The sequence below is a fragment of the Papaver somniferum genome, chromosome 6, assembly GCF_003573695.1.
Source record: "Papaver somniferum cultivar HN1 chromosome 6, ASM357369v1, whole genome shotgun sequence".
In the NCBI taxonomy this organism is placed as follows: Eukaryota; Viridiplantae; Streptophyta; class Magnoliopsida; order Ranunculales; family Papaveraceae; genus Papaver; species Papaver somniferum.
Genome location: NC_039363.1, coordinates 12,957,300 through 12,978,828, shown reverse-complemented (window position 1 = coordinate 12,978,828; position 21,529 = coordinate 12,957,300). Strand labels below are relative to the sequence as shown.

General features: G+C 37.4%; 3 long non-coding RNA genes across 3 annotated transcripts; all 3 read left to right on the top strand.

The window, feature by feature from the left end:
* The first annotated feature begins 336 nt into the window (after positions 1-336).
* On the top strand, positions 337-1,142 carry LOC113285532. The gene is made up of 3 exons (XR_003328709.1): positions 337-542; positions 769-805; positions 1,094-1,142. It is a non-coding gene; the product is annotated as an uncharacterized LOC113285532 (long non-coding RNA).
* Positions 1,143-1,145: 3 nt separating this feature from the next.
* LOC113285533 lies at positions 1,146-1,679 on the top strand. Its single transcript, XR_003328710.1, has 3 exons — positions 1,146-1,170; positions 1,413-1,506; positions 1,627-1,679. It is a non-coding gene; the product is annotated as an uncharacterized LOC113285533 (long non-coding RNA).
* A 1-nt stretch (position 1,680) lies between these two features.
* LOC113285531 lies at positions 1,681-2,523 on the top strand. Its single transcript, XR_003328708.1, has 3 exons — positions 1,681-1,711; positions 2,324-2,381; positions 2,480-2,523. It is a non-coding gene; the product is annotated as an uncharacterized LOC113285531 (long non-coding RNA).
* The last annotated feature ends 19,006 nt before the right edge of the window (positions 2,524-21,529 follow it).

The following is a 21,529-nucleotide window of genomic DNA, read 5'->3' as shown; positions in this document are numbered from 1 at the left end:
AAGTTCAACATAGCATCACACTATAATATGCAATCATTCCATTAATTGACATACTCCTAACCAATGTAGTTAATATCGGATATCGGTTCATCTTAGGGCTGCACATACCCGACCCAACCCGCCGACCCACCCCGTACCCGACCAAAAATACCCGCACCCGACCCAACCCGCCGAGGCATGGGTCGACTATGGGTGAGGCACGCCAGAACCCACCTATTTTGGGTCGGTTGCGGGTAGAAACTTCCGTCACCCGAACCGACCCACCCACCCGCCCAAAACTAACGTAGGATCCTGACCCTTACATCTAACCTAGGATGGATTATCAGAGCCGTTGAATTTATGTATAAAAGACCTAACTTAACCTAACCTAATCGCAATCTCCTTCTCTTCTCTTCTGCGGCCTCTCCCTCTTCTGAGTCTTCTCTCCTTCTCAGACAGACTCATCTCCATCCAAGTCTCCAACTCCATTCTTTTTTCTTCTCTCAGTCTCAGATTCTCTTTGTGGATCATCGGCATCACCAGAAGCAAACCAATAACGGAAGGTAAGATTAGGAACTCAGTAATTTTCAATTTAGGGTTTATCTGTTTAGGGTGTTGTTTTTTAATTTCAGTTTGGAATGAATTGGTATGATGTTGTTTTTTAATTTCAGTTTAATCAGTAGATTCAAAGGATTCTTGAATGTTTATGTGTTTAGGGTTTGTCAAGATTGAAGAACTGAATCTGAATCTAATACCCTTTATTTTATTCTTGAATGTTTATGTGTCAAGATTGAAGAACAGAACCCAGCTATCTTCTTTTACCCAGGTTTGTTCCTCTTTATCATTTTTCATTTGTTTTCTTTGTTTTGCATAGGCATGCATCCATTTTATTTGCTTCCAAAACCCCAAATTCACAAAATATCTTTCCGTTTTAAGCAATTTGAGGAAATTTCAGGGTTTAGATTTATAGGTTGATCATTTACTCTGTTTTCTAAAAATGTGTTTTTCATTTTTTTGACAAGTAGGACTTACTTGAGGAAATGAAACCAAACCACTGAGATAAATTATTTCAAATTTACTGTCAACTGATGAAGTTTGAATTTCTTTGTTTCAGTTGGTAAATAAATCATTCTTTACCTCTCAAACTGCATCCACATTACAGTAATTGCCAGAATCTTCTCCTACTTACAGGTAATTTCACTATTAATTTTACCTTTGATGATCAATTTACCACTTCCTCTTTGATAATAGGTGAAAACATTTTTACTGTTTTGATTATTTAGGTTCCTTTTATATGTCCTTTCCATTTTATGGTTTGTTAACTTTGTTGTTTATCTGAATCTAATGTTTTTTTTTTATTCCATGGTAGGGTTTGTCAAGATTGAAGAACTGAATCTGAATCTAATACCCTTTATTTTATTTTTCCATGTTAGGGTTTGTCAAGATTGAAGAACTGAAGTTCAGTTCATTGGAGCTTGAAGAAGAACTGGTCAGAGACTCAGAGTTGGTTTAAGAAGAACTAAGAAGGTATATCCAACTATGAAATTGTTTTGATTATTTAGGTTCCTTTTATATGTCCTTTCCATTTTATGGTTTGTTCACTTTGTTGTTTATCTGAATCTAATGTTTTTTTTTATTCCATGGTAGGGTTTGTCAAGATTGAAGAACTGAAGTTCAGTTCATTAGAGTTTGAAGAAGAACTAATCAGAGTTGGTTTAGGAAAACTAAGAAGGTATATCCAACTGTTTTGCTTATTTTGGTTCCTTTTGTTACAAAATTGGTTACGAACACCAATAGACATGGATTCATCTACCCTTGGAGTCGAGGAGGAGGAGATTGATATTGCTGAGTCTGGTATGTCTAAATTTTCCTTGGCTCTATTGTTGTTCATGACACTGTGAGTTTTACTGCAGCATGTTTATTACATGAAAGTACATGGTTTACTAAACATAATGCATGCTATGTGAATAGATTAACTGCCCTGTTATGTTAACTGCCCTGTTATGTTAGTAATCTATAACAAAAATCTTTTGAAATCCGAAGATCACTCATAGTTATCTCTATATCAACATGTCAGAGGCATTGTCACAATGTCGTGTACCTCATATCAATTGGATTTCTTAAATTCAGTTATCTGTTTGATGTTTGTTATACTGTTTTCTATGGTTTGAGAATCTTGAAATTTGGCTTTTCAAATTTTGCTTTGATCTGTATATTGTCTGTTATCTTGATGTTCTTAGTATTAGGATATTTTATATGTTCTTATAGTTGAATTTGGATGTTGAGATTATGATGAAGCTGAGTTATTCAGTTTAATTGTTCATTTGAATCATTTCGCTTGCAGAGCTATTCAGTTTCAGTGACCTTGCTTCTTCTTCTATCGTCATAGACTCATAGACAAGGTAATGACGCCAAGGCCCAAGGGTCATTGTCAGTAGCTTGATATTTCTGAGTTCATCTTTGTTACTGTAACTAATTTACAGACTTCGTTTTATTTCAGGCTTTCAGCCATTCGGAGGTAAAACATCCACAAACTTGCAGGCTTGAAGCGACTCGTTGTTGGTCGCTTTATATGATATTAGGCTTTAGTATAGTACGCAATACTCAATAGTAATGCACTCTTTTATCTTTTGAGCTTTGAACAATTGAACTCTGTTCCTTTTTATTGTTAGCTTTATCAACTTTGTTATACACTTATACTGTTATACAGTTATACACTTATACTCAATAACTCTGTTCCTTGTTAATGTAATGTACTAATGTCATTTTATTTTATGGTGGGTAACCCACCACCCACCCGACCAAACCCGCCGTCACAATGGGTCGGGTGACAACCGACCCATTGTGTTGTTGGGTCGGTTGCGGGTGACAACTTCTGTTACCCGCCTTCAGTGGGTCGGGTGGTGGGTGAGGCCAAAACCGACCCAAACCGACCCATGTGCAGCCCTAGTTCATCTCGGCCGGGACCGATACACTGGTACGATTTTATATCGGGGATATTATCGTTGAAATATCGGTTCTAGATTTAGAGACTATAATTTTATATTAAACATTTCTCCACACATTTTCGGATAAGATATAATAGATAACATCAATTTTATCAAAAAAAACAAAAGAGTAACTTTAATAGACTTGCTTCGAGAGCTACATGCACCTCTACTACCATCCGGAAGACTTTCTTCGCCAAAATTACCCTTAAACTTTATAGAAAACGACCAATACCGTCTCATATCAGGAAATGTAGGAAAATTTCGTATCGACCGATACGGCCGATATTATCGGACGAATATCGTATCCCCGATATCCTTCTTATCGTATCGTTTTGGGCCGATATCCGAAATATCCCCGATATATCGGCCGATATTGACTACATTGCTCCTAACACTATTTAATTCACAGGAATTTGACGAGCCGGCAGATTTAAAGCTTATCATCTCTGTTTGGTTCAAAGCGTTTCATTTGTGTGTTCTTTTATCCATGTTGTTATGGTTTGGTTCAAAGCATTTCAAAGCCGAGCCATACCAAATCAAAAATGCATGGGGACGGGGTGAGGCGAAGCCGAGCCACACAAATTAGAAATCCAATGACCGGGCAAGGTGAAGCCGAGCCAAGCAACGGGGTGGGGCGAAGTCCCGCCGACACCAAATAAAAATGCACGAAGCTACATCACACCAAACTAAAAAAAAGACGGTATATGGTTTTCGGGTCCGCCCGATGCGTAGCACGGGCAAAAAATTTAGTTAATTAATGAATGCAATGACTAAATACAATCCACCATTAGGTTAAACATAAAATTGGTCAATTAACCCAATAACGACAAATCTTGGGTGAAAAAGACATATAAAATTTGGTATTATTTAAATGGATGAGATTGTAAAAATAATCAGGATGTAAACAGTTTCATCCTACCCATTTTCAAATACTTTTTCTTATTTTGAATTACATCAGCATGCATCCAGTTTCATCCTCGCTATTTTTTAGGTCTAAGCCAGGATGAATCTAATTCCCTTCTTGCTATTTTTTTGGTGTCCATTTCAGCCATACTAATTTTTACTCTTCCATTAGAACCATGTTTTAAAATTATTTTGGCAAATGACCCATTGTCCGTAGGTTAAATACAACCCTCTTCTAACATACTTTTAAACCCAACTAATGTGAGTAATTAATACTCACCTTCAGCATCCAAGTTTAAATCTAGTTTTTAATTTGATTTTCGATCGGTTTTTTACCGTAGTTTTAACTCTTCATCTTCTTGCATCAACTTGACTGTCACACACAAATCATGTAAGATGTTATAAGGCGATTTTCACATGATCATCTTTTGACTTTCGTCAAGAACATAGGATGAACTTGGTTAAAGCAAAAGCTTACCAACACATATTTCGAGAAATATGTTAGCGAGTTAAACTCAGCTCGAAATCTCAAAAGTGTATAAACTGAAGACCATATAGTTATGTGACTTTTGTCTCAAGAAGGAAATAGAGTAGAAATAGACTTTCAGAATGATAGATGAGTTCAAGTCTTCACATACCTTTTGTTGATGAAGTTCCACAAGCTCGCCTTAATAGTTTTTCGTCTTCAATCGATGAACGTCGTGAAGTATAAAGCTCAACTACACATTCTATCATAATCCGAGACTTAACTATAGGTAGACTAAAAATCAAGACTTATCAACAAGAAGGTTAATAAACTTGACAAACAAGCTGGAGATAGCAACGCTTGCAATTTCGACCGAGCAATGCTCTAACAATCTCCCCCTTTGTCAATTTTAGTGACAAAACTATAAATATATATGGATTACAAAAAATAGACTTTGTAGATTCTCATCCAAATGCTTGATCTCCTTGGTTATTCAACATTACTCGAAATCTTCATCACTTCCAAGTACTCCAATGATTCTAAATGTGTTCAACTCAGCATCATAGTTGTTGAAGATCCGTAGCTATAACAATATATAAAAACAAAATGTTTTCCTATTGTTATGCAGTTTCATAGTATTATTACACAGCATCAAAGTTCAATTCTATCACAACTTTGAAAACAATACTATGGTTATATGTATCACTCCCCCTTAGTCAATACTTCATCTTACATGAAAAACACTTCCCCTTACATAATGATCCGTAAACCATATGTATTTGTAGTGTGAACTACACATTAATTTTCCCCCTTTTTGTCAATATATATTGGCAAAGGTACGAAAACTAGTGGGATCATAATGAAATTATCAACGAGATACTTCATGAGAATATATTAACTTTTTTTAGATGCAAACACATGGCCGAAACTAAATTCTTTCATCAAGTAGTTTATAAAGATACAAGATAACCCCTATAATATTCTGCAGCCGCACTACCCACAAAGATTTGGCAATTAAGCACAAGTTCAATTAAGAACTCTCCCCCATAAAATGTCATTCTCGAAAGAACAACAAGAGAGACCTTACTTTTGCAAGAAAAGAAGGATTTTATTTGATATTAACAATTAACATGAAACGTGAATTTGTAACCAGAAAACTCAATTAAATTAACCACAAGAGATCCCATGATTAATTTAATCGGAAATGCTCAAAATAAGAGAACTTACGGAGCCACACAATATCTCATATAAAAGTGGATCAGGTAAGGAACAATATTGCGGAATATTCAAAGATTCATTCTATTTTTCATCAATATTTACATAATGATTTCATAGAGTTAATCTTTGCAATCAAAAGTTCATCCTATCTTTCATCAATATTTGCATAAAGACATATTAGACATAAATTTTGACATATATGGGATAACCATAGTTCACGGACGCAAACACACATATCCCATAACAACTTTTGCAATATATAAAACCAATAAAGATTAATACTGCAAAATCATCTTCCAAATAAACTTAAGAATTTAAATAAATAAATCTAAAAACATTGCAAGATGAAAATCGTTGGAAATAGCTATGTGTACTCACAATAATTGTTATTCCAAAGCCTAGTTATCCTTCTTAAAACACAAGAATAAATTCTCATAAGAAGTTTCCTAGACATCAAGACAAACTCGTAATGCACATTCAAGATGATTTGTCCTTTGAAGGTGGAATCAGTCTTTTTCTCACGGATTTACACCAAGAATAGCTACCAAAGGCGTATAAAAAGATTTTCTTAAGAAAGAAGAACATACAAAGTCATTAATGACCATGCACCATAGTTCTCATATAGACGATTGTGAATATTCAAGAATCCCATAGCAACGCGTACTACTGTCCATTCTTGAACTTTCTTCTTTGTGATTCACCAAAAAAATTCTTGTAAAATATGCAAATGATATTAGAAGAGAAGTACTCCAAGAATCCAAGTGCCCAATTTCAAGAGAAGTGGAACAAGTGCGACGAAACGGAGCACAACACTCAAAAACAAGAGTCGGAACAAAGACCAATCTTAACTCATCAAAATTCAAGGATTCTCATCTTCATTTCAAATAGAATTCAAAGAGGAAGAGAATGCGAAAAGAATGAGTCATTCAGAGTTCGGACGAAGAACTTACGGACAAAACAAGTTTACCGAATATCGACGTCTATAGGCCAGTATGCATAGCGGTTTGCAAACGAATTTTCGTGACTTGGAGCAGTATGCAAATGGGTTTGCGAACTAAAATCCCTAGATTTTTTATTTTAAATGATGGTATGCATACCTGGTATGTGTATCATGAAGTCCAAACATCTCGAACTACTATTCTCAAGTTAGGTAGAATTGAACGATAAGCAAGGTACATGGATCATTATATATACTCTAAGAAAATGATAAAAACACAAATCTTGCTCAAGTTTGTAGACATACCTTTTAGAAGGATCCTGTCGTAAATCCTACGGCAGTACCAAAAATTCAATATCATACCTAACATAATATGTTCGCCCCGATTCTCATGCTTACCTCACCGTATACTTAACAGGGCATTCCTTGGTGAGGATTCACTTACAACACAATCAAGTTGTGTTGAGGTGTAACAGACTTTTCTGTAACTATGGATTTTTCACAATATGTTCGTCCCAATATCTTGCTCACCACAGGTGACTGAAACAGACTTTTTCATAACTATGGATTTTTCACCATCTATAGTTTTTGGCTTATTCTGTTTCACTTTTGGATTATCATGAAAGAGATCACTTTTAGAACCTTTCACATCCAAATCCATTTTTCCAAAGAACTTTATAAGTTCCAACATCATCGATACTTCCTTCTCCATAGTCATGGAATTTTCTGAGAGATCATTCCTTTTCGCACTCAAATCATCATTGACTTTCTTTGGTATCCACTTCTGAGTGTGTTTAGGAACAACCGTAAACTTCTTCCCATTACTCTCTTCTAGAATTCTCGGAAGAGAATTGGATTGACTATTCTTTTGCAAGTTAGTCTTTCTCCAATTGGGAGCATCGTATCTTGTCTTCGTCTTTACGAAGTTATCATTTTGATAACCATTACGATTGTGAAAATGATTTGTTTGACGTTTATAGGCAAATCTAGGTTTAAAAAAGCACTGATTCCTTTTCCTAAAGGTTGGATAGTTACAACTTGTAACATTAAGGGGATTAGCCTTAAATAAGATCTTGGTTTCACAACTTCTTGTGATGCCCAAACAAGAACATCATGAAGTTTTTCATTCCTTATACGAAAGCAATATTTACTTTTCAGGTGACCTTTTGTTTCCGCAATAATGACAAATATAAGGAACGTTCTTACCTGGATTCATGTGTGTTGTTTTTGGAGGTTGATATACTTTTTTCTTTCGAGCCTTAACTGTCGGTGAAGGAATTTCACTTTTTCCATCAGTGGAAGCCTTTTGTTGAGAATATCACTATCCTTGACAAAATTTACCTCTTTGCTAGTACTTGGAGCATCCATTCCCTTATAGCCCATTCCAGGTGTATCACGATGATTTTTACTTTCCCCTAGCATCGTGGTTAATTTTGTTGAACTAGTATTGAACTTTTTCAAGTCATCTTCCAACATCTTGATTTTATCAAGAGCAGCAGCTAAATCAGCCTCAAACTGTTTTTCTCTAGAGAGAAAACACTTTCTTTATCATTAAAACAACTTTGTTGAGAGACAAACTTAGCTTCAGATTCACCAAGTTCTTCTTTCAACATGAAGATATTTCTACGAATATTTTCACATTCCAAATTCTTAGAACGCACATCTTCATCATGATCTTTATGAAGTGACTGAAGAATAGTATACCCACAATCATAATCCTTAAAGAGTTTTCGCATCTTCTTGTTTTCTTGACATAGAGGAGCCAGAAACTCAGCCAAACAAGATGTTGACTTTTTATTTTTTATGAGATGGTCAAAAAGCTTGATGCATTAGTAGAATTCCTCATTAACATCTTCTCCATCATCTGAATCACTTGCATCTGAAAGATCATCCAACTGTTTATTTAGGCGTGATTCCCAGTTATACACAGTTTTTGGAGACACAAGGCTTTGCACCAAATCAGAAAGTTTCTCAGCTGGTGATGCGTTATCTGAGACATTATCGTTCATAGTCATATCGCTGAAAACACAGACTTATGAGGTCTTAAACGTGTTTTCCTGCTCTGATACCAATTGAAAAACCAGGGGTACAACAACCACACCCAATAATTCGTTTAGGAAATTTGTATGGACTAACTCCAATATAATTCCAAGAGAATCAACTAGACAGACAGACTCAATCAATGGACTAACTCTGTTGTATTATCCAAGAGGTGTATCTTAGTTTCTCAAATCAATCTGCAATCGAGTAGATAGAAATCTGTGAGCCGGATTAATATATGAGAAACAACTTGAACGGTACCAAAGACCAATTTTCAAGTGTCAACCAATTTATATCAACAACCAAAGGTTGGATTATCTAATTGATTGAACTACACACAACATATGATATATCAATTATATAAAAATATAATGTGGAAAAGCAATAAAACTGACACCAGAAGTTTTGTTAACGAGGAAACCGCAAATGCAACAAAACCCCGGGACCTAGTCCATATTTGAACACCACATTGTATTAAGACGCTACAAACTCCACCTTACTATAAATTAACTTCGGACTGGAATGTAGTTGATCCATAATCAATCTCACACTGATCAAGGTACAGTCGCGTTCCTTGCGCCTATGAATCCCAGCAGAACCCTGCACACTTGATTCCCTTAGCTGATCTCATCCACAACCAAGAGTTGCTACGACCCAAAGTCGAAGACTTAATAAAAAAAATTGTCTCACAGAGAAAAGTCTATAGGAATAGATAAATATGTCTCCCATAGAAATACCCACAAGTTTTGTTCCGGATTTTGATAAATCAAGGTGAATAGAAACCAATTGATTCACCGGACTTATATTCTCAAAGAACAGCATATTCAATCACCTCACAATATGTTAACCGTATGGTAGCGAAACAAGATATTGTAGAATCACAAACGATAAGACGAAGATGTTTGTGACTACTTTTTATCTTTCCTATCAGAGAATAAATCTAGATCCAATCTTAGAAAAGATATTACTTAATCACGATAGAAAACAACAATATCAGAACACGCAACTACATAGAAATAGTTGGGTCGGGCTTTACAATCCCATTGAAGTCTTTAAGTCGTTAAGCTATAGGGTTTTGAGAAAAACCTAAACTTAAAGGAGAATCGACTCTAGTCGCAACTAATATCACGCAAGAGGTGCGAGTATTAGGTTTCCAAGTTGCTAGAGTTATCCCTTCTATGGTTTTCAAATCGGGTTTTGCAATCTAAGTTACCTTGGTAACCAAGCATTCGATATTGACCGTTAGATCAAAACCTGATTAGATTCAAGCTAATATCTTTCAACTGTTCGATCGAACTTAGCTTGTTATACACAAATGAAATTTCCCTTCGTTTAGATATGGGTAACCGTTCCTAAACGTGTACGCATGGTTGGTTCAACAATAGTTAACTGAAGTTATCCATGTGAGCTCTTTCTTATTAACATTATTCATGTCAATCACAACTAGTTCAAATGACTCAAATGAAACTAGTTATGGAGTTTTTCAATTGTTTATATTCTCGTAGAAGTATACAAGACACAATTGAAACAAAATCGACTTTGATTTACTTGAATCAATTCATGAACATTATAGCCACAGTTTGCAAAAGATTGCATTCCTTAATATATAAATGTATTAGTTCATGAATAAACCGATTTTAGAACATAATCAATTCATGTATGCAAACGGGTACACATACCTAAGTGGCCAGACTGAGTTTGGGTTCGCCAGTACGCGTACTGTGAGGGACCGGAGAATCTGTACTTCCAAGGAACCGGGTTTCGGCCCGCTTGGCAAGCTCCAACTCTCTGATACGCCACTCGAAAAACCAGACTTTCAAATTTTGCAAAGAAATTCTAATTTAACCTGCAAAATTTTCATTGAATTATCCCAAGAATAAAAAACTTGAGATCCTGCTAAACAGAAATCTTATTGGTCTCAAGGTTGGCATTTTATAAGCATATGTCCCATAACATAATACTCATATAATTTCCACGAGGGTTCCAATTTCCAAAAAAATAAAGAAGTATAAGAGTCAGCCAATTTCCTAAAATAAAATACAGCTAGTTGACAACCCAATACTTTGTACGGCCACTTGCCAAAAATGGGAGATGGCCAGTTGCCAACCTAAAACTTTATACGGCCAGTTTCCGCTTCTAACAATTTATATGTCCAGTTGCCAAAAATGGGAGATGGCCAGTTGTCAACCCAATACTTTATACGGACAGTTTCCGATTCTAACAGTTCACATGGCCAGTTGCCAACCCAATACTTTATACGGCCAGTTGCCAACCCAATACTTTATATGACCAGTTGCTAAAAATGGGAGATAGCTAGTTGCCAACCCAATACTCTATACGGCCAGTTGCCGATTCTAACAATTTATATGGACAGTTGCCAAATGGGAGAAGGCTAGTTGCCAACCTCAATAATTTATGCGGCAATTTCCGATGTCAAGGTTGCAATCATCTCTGAATTAATGGAGTGAACTGCGAAGCAGCAACCAACCCATTTCAGATGATATGAACAACCTTGTGGAGTTGTGATGAACCGCATAGCGGATGCCTACGTACCATCTCCATTGCTCGAAGGGATCAAGCACGACCGTAGTTCGTCTTTCATTTGTTTAGATAATGTGAACTACTCTTAGTAGTAGCAATTATCTCAAACATAGATGGTACGAACTTCTTACCGTGCAGTAACCATCTCTGATGTTGGGTAGTACAGATAATATGAATTGCCATGCAATAACTATCCCTTACTTTTCAGTCACCAACATGTTTGTAACTTCTAGTTTATCCCTGTTAAGTACATACCTTAAGACACCACTGTTATAAAACTACAACACTTTCAAGATCAAGTCGTAACATATAATCATTCTGAAATTGAACACATATAATAGATAAAGTACGTCGCACATTTGAACAATTTATCAAGTTTTAAAACTCACAGTGTACAGTACAAATAATTTATGGTTTCACAAGCAACCACACTTCTTAATTAGAACGCCAATCACACCCTTGCAATAAAATTCACATGCCAACAAATCAGAGAGATTCAAGTAGTTTATGTACGTAATTTTAATCTCAAAACCTCTGCCACATCGTACAACTTCTGCAGTATGGTTCCATGTAATGCACTAGTTTCTGCCACTTTCGCAAGTCTGATCATCCTGAAATTTATTCAAGTCTTACTGACATAAGGAAGATTAACATATCCAAAAATCACCAATATCTAACTGTTAGATTTCATTTTATGGTACTAACAGTTTATACGTTCTAAATGTCAGAAGATCATATTCGGGATTCGTGCTAAGGCTTCATGTTGTAGACTAAGTTTCCAAATAAAACTATCACTGGAACTCAAGTATCAACAACAACAATAAATGATGGATCTGCACTCGAGTCTAAATGTGTTGTAGGGACCGCTGCCCATAGATGTGCGGCCCAGCTAGATATCTAGGATTTCCCTTCTACATATATATAAAGGATATTTTTCCATGTAACCCTATTATCTTGGTCAACAGAAACCTCTCTTTGCCTCTTTACTTTCTCCATATTTCCACTGCAACACGTTATCAGCACGACTCTACCACTTTGTACAATTTTTTTTCTATTAATTTTTATCGTTCGAGATTAATCATGGATTCCTTCACAAAGATATTAGCATGGTTCCGATCAAGATTAATATTCATTATGGATGCGTTACAAGGTATTCTCGTTCCACAAAAGAATTTCGTTTTCATAGTATTTTTTAGGGTTCCACGAATATATAATTATAAAACATATAGATTTCACCGTTAGATTTTCATGAAATCTTAATATGCTCAACCCAATTAGGTATTACTCACTCGTTTAAAATTTCAATCAAAGAGGAATATGATGCAATCTCCAAAACTGGATTTTAATGAATCTATGTACGTTCAGAAAAACCCTAATTTATAACAGCGTAGACAAACATATGTTTGAGGAATTCCAACCGTTAGATTATGCTGTATTTTTTTATGTGTTACATATTGTTCTCGTTAAACCACTGTAAAAATTTCATAAAGATCCAACCACGGGAAATACTCCAAAGTACATGATATTTCCAGCTATGTCCACAAAAACGTTAATTAGAACAGTCATACGGCATCATGAATATGTTTTTATATGGCCGTTAGATTTTATTGAAATTTTATTATGTTTGGAAAAACATAGTTCTGACGCAACTGTAAAAATTTCATCATAATCGGACTATGATGCATTTGTCTGTCGATCAGAACAGTTGAAAGAATAATTTTTCAAATTTTAGGGTTAACCATATGTTTTGGGCTCATATGCTAATAGTTTCAAACTTATTAACAATAGGAATGAATACTTCATATATAATGGACCTTATATGTTTATACTCATTAACCATGACCTTGTCAACCCAATAGACCGGGTCTTGACCAAATAGTTGACCAGACTTTGACTAAACAAATTCGACTCTAATTTTTGACTTTTTGACTCAGAAGTACTTGAGCACCATTAAAGAGTCTATGATGTAGAATTATGTGTGCACAAGTACAATACTTTCGTCATAAAATTCTTCAAACTGATGAATATACACCATTTAAAGAGGAAGCCATACCTTCAACATTTCCAAGGCGACATATTAACATCAGACGATGTAATGCTTTGAAGGAAGTTTGTCGAAACATTCAATTTCCCCAAAACTTGAATGTTCAGTGGGATGTAATCCACTTGTTAAACTATAATGAGTCAATAAATTTGACAGCGATATGTTGTAATTAAAAGCACACCTCACGTTTTATGAAAAGAAACTCACAAAAATTTCCATGAGTCAGAGATGTAATTCTGAATCCAATAGTAGTGATACAAAGTAAATGTATCTATCTATAATGGGACAGAGATGTAATTCTGACTCATATAAATAAAAGTTGCAAATCTTGGTATAAGCATTTTACTGAGAATGGTAGAAGCGTTGTAAAGAAAGTATCATATATTGGTAGTCAACTATAAGAGATATAGGGAGTTTAAAGGAAAAGGGAATCACTATATTCTTGGAGAAGGTCATATCCTAGCTAGACGTTAACATTAATGGCAACAATAACTTTGCCAATTTTTCTTATTGTCTATCTTTATTCAATCGAATTTGTATGGTTAGATTCTATATTTTGCATGATTTGATCCTAAACTATTGTCTACATGATAGTTTGACCGATGTTATATTAGCTAAAATAAAGAATTTTTTATGCGAAGAATTATATCCAGTGTATGCTCTTGTGGAATGAAAAGGATATCATTTCCACGAGACTGAAATCCTCTAAAGCACTTGAGATATACTCAAAGGTACTTGAGTTATAAGGATCAATCGTACATTATGATGAAAAGTATATCATCTTCATGAATGGTAACACTCTAAAGTAAGATTTGCTTTTGTTACGTAATAAGGTCACACCACTTATTACACGAAAATCTTAAGGAATTTAAATTAGTTATTGAACTATTTCCTTATAATGTGACTACAAGGATTGGATCATCGGGCGCAGCATTGCTCAAAATTTGTTTTCAAGATAGAACTAAGACGTCGCAAAATCTCTAGATGGACCGAGAGATAATCACACCTTATTATAACCCGTGCAAATGGATATCATGTGGAACATCACTATGATGAGCATGTAATTGATTGCATCTTTTATAGTCTCTAATATATTTTAGAGAAACTAATGAGTCAATCTAATGCAATGTAATTCATTATAATATTTGGATTATTGAATCCATATTGAATCCGACGATGAAATGTTGGGAACTGACTCATACATGTGCTTGAGGGTGAAAAGGTTTCTGCTGGTTTCGGTAATTTCGTGTGATGTGGGTGAGAAACAAGTCTAAACCCTAAACATTGTACTGCAAGGGAGTACTTTAGATTGGAGAGATCGATCTGTACAAGTCCGGCCTAAACCAAGAAATGGTCGTTCCAGACTTGCTTCGGTCACAAAGTGGAGGAGAAGAGCTGGTTTTGGGGAAGGAAGCGAAGAGAGTGTTGAGACCATAATAGTTGATTCTGGAAGAGTAGTTGTTTTGACTTGTATCAGAAAGCGTAAGCTAACAGATGGGAAAGATAACAGGTGACTTCTGAGTGTTGTATGCTCCTGATCAAAACTTGTTGTTCGGTGGAAATAGGTAATGCCTATTTATACAAGTCGAAGTCAAACGTAATCTGGTCTCATTAATAAATGGAAAAAGGGTGAGTAAATGGAAGGATGTGGTAACCGGTAATGCTTGGAATTGATGTTCCATAAAAGAAAGCATTTCACCATTACTCCCTGTATTTACTAACCGTCTCATCCTTATGACACTTTCTTATAATGAGCGTAGTGTACGCCGCACGCTGTAAACCGCCAAACCAATACCCAATGAGCATCCCCTAGTTTGTGACATGTGTTGATGTCTCGAGTGTTTTCGTGGAAAACATGTAGCATGTTGTTGTTGTCTGGGAAGTTGAGCTTGGGAGACTTGCCGGCTCGGTGGTGACCTTCAACAGTCGAGATTTTGCATCTTAAGAGGAAGGTAGCCGTTGATTATTGCAACCTTTTGTTTCGTAGCCAGTGGCATGAAAGTATGATTAGTATGGCTCTAAAATGTCCCAGTTTAGGCACGGCCAAAAATTAGGATTTTGGCTTTGTTTAGGCACGACCAAACTAGGGCAAAAGGTTTCCATGCGTTAGCTGGTAACCTTGGACGGCTAAGATCTGTATCTTAGATGAAAAAGTGGTCGTTGATTGTTGCAGGCCTTCGTTTTGGTAGCCGCATAAGGAAGGCCGGCATGGTATGGCGCGGCAAGGTTCTTGGCATGCCATTGGAACATGTGGCATGACATGCCTTGGCGCGGTTTGGCGTGCCCAAAACTAGGGTTTTGGGCCAAAGGTTACCCTGCGTTGTTTGGCGACCTTGGATGGATAGGATTTGCATCTAGGATGGAAGGGTGGTCGTTGATCGTCGCACTCCTTCGTTTTGGTAGCCGCATGGGGAAGGTCGGCATGGTATGGCGCGGAAAGGTGGTTGGCATGCCATTGGCACATGTGGCATGGCATGCCTTGGCGCGGTTTGGCGTGGCAAAAACAAGGGTTTTGGGCCAAAGATTACCATGCGATGTTTGGAGACCTTGGACGGCTAGGATTTGCATCCAGGATGGAAGGGTGGTCGTTGATCGTCGCAGGCCTTCGTTTTAGTATCCGCATGGGGAAGGCCGACATGGTATGGCGCGGCAAGGTAGTTGGCATGCCTTGGCGCGGTTTGGCGTGGCCAAAACTAGGGTTTTTGGCCAAAGGTTACCATGCGTTGTTTGGCGACCTTGGATGGCTAGGATTTGTATCTAGGATGGAAGAGTGGCCGTTAATCGTCGCACGCCTTCGTTTTGGTAGCCGCATGGGGAAGGCCGGCATGGTATGGCGCGGCAAGATGGTTGGCATGCCATTGGCATATGTGACATGGCATTCCTTGGAGAGGTTTGGCGTGGCCAAAACTAGGGTTTTGGGCCAAAGGTTACCATGCGTTGTTTGGTGACCTTTGGACGGCTAGGATTTGCATCCAGGATGGAAGGGTGGTCGTCGATCGTCGCACGCCTTCGTTTTGGTAGCCGCATGGGGAAGGCCGGCATGGTATGGCGCGACAAGGTGGTTGGCATGCCATTGGCACATGTGGCATGGCATGCCTTGGCGTGGCCAAAACTAGGGTTTGGGGCCAAAGGTTACCATGCGTTGTTTGGCGACCTTGGACGGCTAGGATTTGTATCTTAGATAAAAGGGTGGTCGTTGATCGTCGCACGCCTTCGTTTTGGTAGCCGCATGGGGAAGGCCGGTATGGTATGGCGCGGCAAGGTGGTTGGCATGCCATTGGCACATGTGGCATGGCATATGCCTTGGCGCGGTTTGGCGTGGCCAAAACTAGGGTTTTGGGCCAAAGGTTACCACGCGTTGTTTGGCGACCTTGGACGGCTAGAATTTGCATCTAGGATGGAAGGGTGGTTGTTTATAGTCGCACGCCTTCATTTTGGTAGCCGCATAAGGAAGGCCGGCATGGTGGGGCCAAGGCCAATGACGCGGATGGCTTGGCATAGTGGGGCCCAGGGTTTGGTACGAACGGCTTGGCATGGTGAGGCCAAGGCAAGGTTTGGTTGGCTTGGCATGGTGGGGCCAAGGGTTTGGCATGCCATTGGCGCATGGTGCGTCTAGCATAGTTGGCATACCTTGGCGCAGAGATGTGGCTGCCATGGTTTTCCATTGGCACAGTGGTGCGGCTGGCATGGTTGGCATGCCTTGGCGCGGAGATGTGGCTGGCATGGTTTGCCATTTGCACAGTGCTGCGGCTGGCATGGTTGGCATGCCTTGGCGCGGAGATGTGGCCGGCATGGTTTGTCATTGGCAAAGTGGTGCGGCTGGCATGGTTGGCATGCCTTGGCGCGGAGACGTGGCTGGCATGCCTTGGCGCGGAGACGTGGATGGCATGGCTTGCCATTGGCACGGTAGCATGAGAATTAGGGTTTGGCATAGATGATGTCGGTCAATGCTAAGAGTTCTGCCGTGGAACATGACACATGTATATAAAAAAAAGTACCCTGGTAATTCTTATGTAGGCATGCTGATTGATCAATAAATGCGCTAATGGTCATAGTGACGTCATGTCAGATGTGCGGTTTTAAGATTTTAACCCTAAGCTAAAAACCAACATCAACAACATGCTTTGAGCATAACCATAAAGCAACTTTGGTTTTGACATGATGATTTTTTTGAAAGAACTCATACAAATATAACTTTTTTTTAGTGAACGAAAATGGAAAAAAAGATTGAAAGAATGCAAAGTGATGGCATATCTCTCAATGAGTGTTTTCTAAAGTACTAGATGCACAATCCCCCTTCCCATTATGCTTTTAAGTAAGAGAGCATATCACTTATTTCACAAAGTCTTCAGTAAAACAGGATCGAGACCACCCCAAGATGCAAATGGTAAAAATTACATATTAGAAAGGAAAACGAGGAGAAATTTAAAAAAAAAATTATTCATGCAGAATGCGGACCATTAAAGTGACTTATGGCTCTGGTGAATGTTTTAAAATTTTGGACTAGTTATAGTTCTCAAGAAATTTTGCGTTTAGAAAACTACTAGTACATATTATACATGTAAGGGCTCACCACCCCTTGTAAATGCTAGCTAGTATACATCAAAAGGACTTGATAGTTATTGCGTATTTAATAGGATCAATGAAGAGCATCCTATACCCTATGGTCTCAAAAAGGCTATCATCAAAGGTTACAGATGGTGCCTAAGGTATGGTTATGCGTACAAACCTACCTTTAACTGCTTGGGGAATATGCAATATTACACGCATCTTCACTTACTCATTTTAGACCCACAATTGGTCAACCATTCTTTGCATACCAATTGGTAACTGGATATAAGCCTCACATGTTTTTGTTCTTACGCATTTTTGGTTTCACTAATATGTGCCCCTATGACTCCACATCGTACTATGATGAGTCATCAAAATGATCAAGTGACTCTATTGGACAATAATTTCCAATAATTATCCGCATTTTTAAACCTTTTGACAGGGGATCTCTTACCACTATATTTACAGGTTATCACTTTAATGAGACAGTTTTCCGGACGTTAGGAGGAGATAAGAAAAAGTATTTTTCTAAGGGAACGACAGGAATTGTCGTGGTGTGTTCCCACTGTGTCTCATATTGATTCTTATACTCCACAAATGTAAATGTGAAGTGACAAGAAATAATCGATTTTTAGAATGTACATTGATGTCGCTAAAGTGATGAGATCACACATACCAACTGCATACCTGCAAGGTTACGATTCCTCAAATGATGGATATACACCATAGACCAAGGTGTTTCAACTACACTTAGTGGAAGTGTGGTTGAGGTCGTGGCTCCATAAAGAAAGTTGGAGATACCACTTGGTTCGATCAAACCTCACCTAGAAAAGAAGTAGGTGAGTAAGGCACAGCTTATTTATATCATCAGAAATCATCTCATAATATTGTCTCTGAATGTGTCCATGAATCAAACTGGAGGACGCTCCGAAGTTTAATGATTCCAGAGAACAATGACATCCCAAATGGATTATGAGAATGCACACGAGTCAATGGAAAAAATCATGCGAGCATATTTGATGATTAATTTCATATACACTTGCTTAAGGAAATAGAGCAATATGAGATCGAACCAAGCTGAAAAAATCATGCGAGCATATTTGATGATTAATTTCATATACACTTGCTTAAGGAAATAGAGCAATATGAGATCGAACCAAGCTCATCGTTGCTTAATGTCAACGAAGAGAATATTTGGCCTATACAATCCAGGTATAACTTGGTTCTTTGACAAATATACAGGTATTTGGTGTTGTAGTGCTAACCAACCAAGTTTAAAGCCTATGGGACATACATGATTATTTTTCATAAAACACGGTGGGAAGAATGAAGCCTCAAAGTATCAAGACTCTCCTTGTGGCGTGAGGTGTCTCACAAAGCCCTGGAATTGTCCTCTAGTAATGAACGTTTTAGCGTTCCGCTACTTAGTTATCTTGGTAATTTCAAAAGGACTTGAAATGCAGCATATATATGTGGTTTTTACGTATCTCTGGAAGAATCAAGAGATAGTAGATATTTACAAAAGTACTTGATGGACTTTTGTTTCTCAAATCAAGTGACTCTAAACCACGGAGTTCGTTTACAGTTAGATAGAATGCTTACTTATAGATTCAAGCAATCAGGCGTATGTGGTATACCCATCTAAGTGGTTATTTGATTTGGAGGGGATAAACAAGTAACTTATTTTTCCTTGCGTATTAGTTCTTTATTTGGAATTGTAGCTATCTATGTCGATGGTACAGACATGATGGGTACTCTTGATGTAATAAGAGACCTTAAGAGCTTTTTGAAATCCGAATTTGAGATGAAAAATCTGGGGAAAGCTCGACTGAATACTGAGCTTGTGGTATATTATTCCACCAGTTTGCATATGTCTAAAGTTGTCCGGAAATTTAACAAAGACATGCATCCTGATAGCACTCCCATGATTAGTTGAAGTACAAAATAAGTAAATGACCATTTCGTTTAAACAAAGATGACGAAAATGTGTTGGGATATGAAATTCCGTTATTTAAGTGCAATAGACGCATTATTGTACTTAGCATAATATACTCGACCAAATGTTACATCCTCAGTGAACTTGTTAGCTAGATATAGCTCAGCGCCAACACAATGTCATATACTTAAAAATAACCATTGACATGAGTTTGTTTTATCCCTACAAAGACATAAAACAGGAATGCTAAAGGAACTGCAATCCAAAGGTTGTTGATTATTAAGGAAAAATAATATCTTCTCCAACGAAAGTAATCAGGAGGAGATATGGTAGACTATTTTCTAAGTCATTACCGATATTCATTTTCGAAAAGTACATGACTAAAGGAACAGTATGGAAAAAGTCTGTAAGTAATCAAGGGGAAATGTCGATATCAGGGGGAGGATCCAAGGATATGATGTTGACATATTTTACTTTGAAATTGAAGCTGTGTTGTACTCTTTTTCCCTTCGATCGAGAATAGTTTTTCCACAAGGTTTTGTTACTCGACAAGGATTTTAGCGAGGCAACACTAAAAATATCAAGTATGTTGAACGTTGAAGACATAAAGATCGCGTTGATATTACTGAAAATATTTGAATCAAAGAAATGAAACGTGATAGTTCGTTAAGCAACGTAATTTCCAGAATCAACAACAGGGTCTTATAAACATTCAAGTCACCAAAGTAATGTACGATAAAATCCTTTTGACTGCATTAGACTAATGAAAATTGTCTGGCATCAGGGGGAGCATCTAATGGTATGTTGAACTCTTTTCCTTCACCGAGGTTACTTTTTCCCACAGATTTTTGTTGCTCGGCAAGGTTTTTAATGAGACAACAACAAGCACCGGGAATTAATTTCCCAACTAAGGCTATTATCTTTCCCATGAGTATTTTCTTCCTTAAGAGTTGTGAAGCAACTAGTCAACTTCAATGGAGCAAAGTGATCATCTGCAACGGATCACCTTTACTTGCATCTGTCACATTGTACTCTTTTCCCTTCGTCTAGATTTTGTCTCACTGGATTTTCATTGTCAAGGTTTTAATGAGGCAACATATACACATCCAAGTATTTTCTAAGTTTTCTTAATATTGTACTCTTTTTCTTTAGTTCAGGTTTTGCCCCTATGGGTTTTCCTGACGAAGTTTTAATGAGGCAAGTAACTTAGACTTGGCGGTCCTTGAAGACCGTATTCCATGTGATGAACTACATGTAAAGTACCAGATACAACATGTGAAGTACTACATGTGAGGAGTTGTACCAAGGTTTTGTCCCAATAGATTTTTCCCGGTCAAAGTTTTAATGAGACAATTGATTACGGCACAAGTCATCAAGGAGAGGACGACATTTGAAGAACTACATTCGAAGCACCAAATGTGAAGAACTGCATATGATTTTCTATTGGACCGCACAATTGGGAGTGTTGTAGGGATTTCGGTCGATAGATGTGTGACCCAGCTAGGTATCTAGGTTTTCCCTTCTACATGTATATAAAGGATATTGTTCCATGTAACCCTATTATCTTGATCAATAGAAACCTCTCTTTGCCTCTTTACTTTCTCCATATTTCCACTACAACAAAATGAAGTTTATAGGCATTAATGCAACAATTTACAATAGGTATCAGTACCATGGACTGGTTAGTCCAAATGAACATCTACTCATACATATTTTTTGATAAAGCGACCTAAGTGCCTATAAATTGCACCGGCTAACTAGTCTTTAACAAATCAGCATTCAATGTTACTAATCAAATAAACCATCAAGTATACGCAATACTACGCAAAACAATCAATACATACGATCTGAAACAACATGCATTATAATCAACAACTCATACTAGTCATCCAAACTGAAGTACCACAAAAGTGTCTCCGTTATT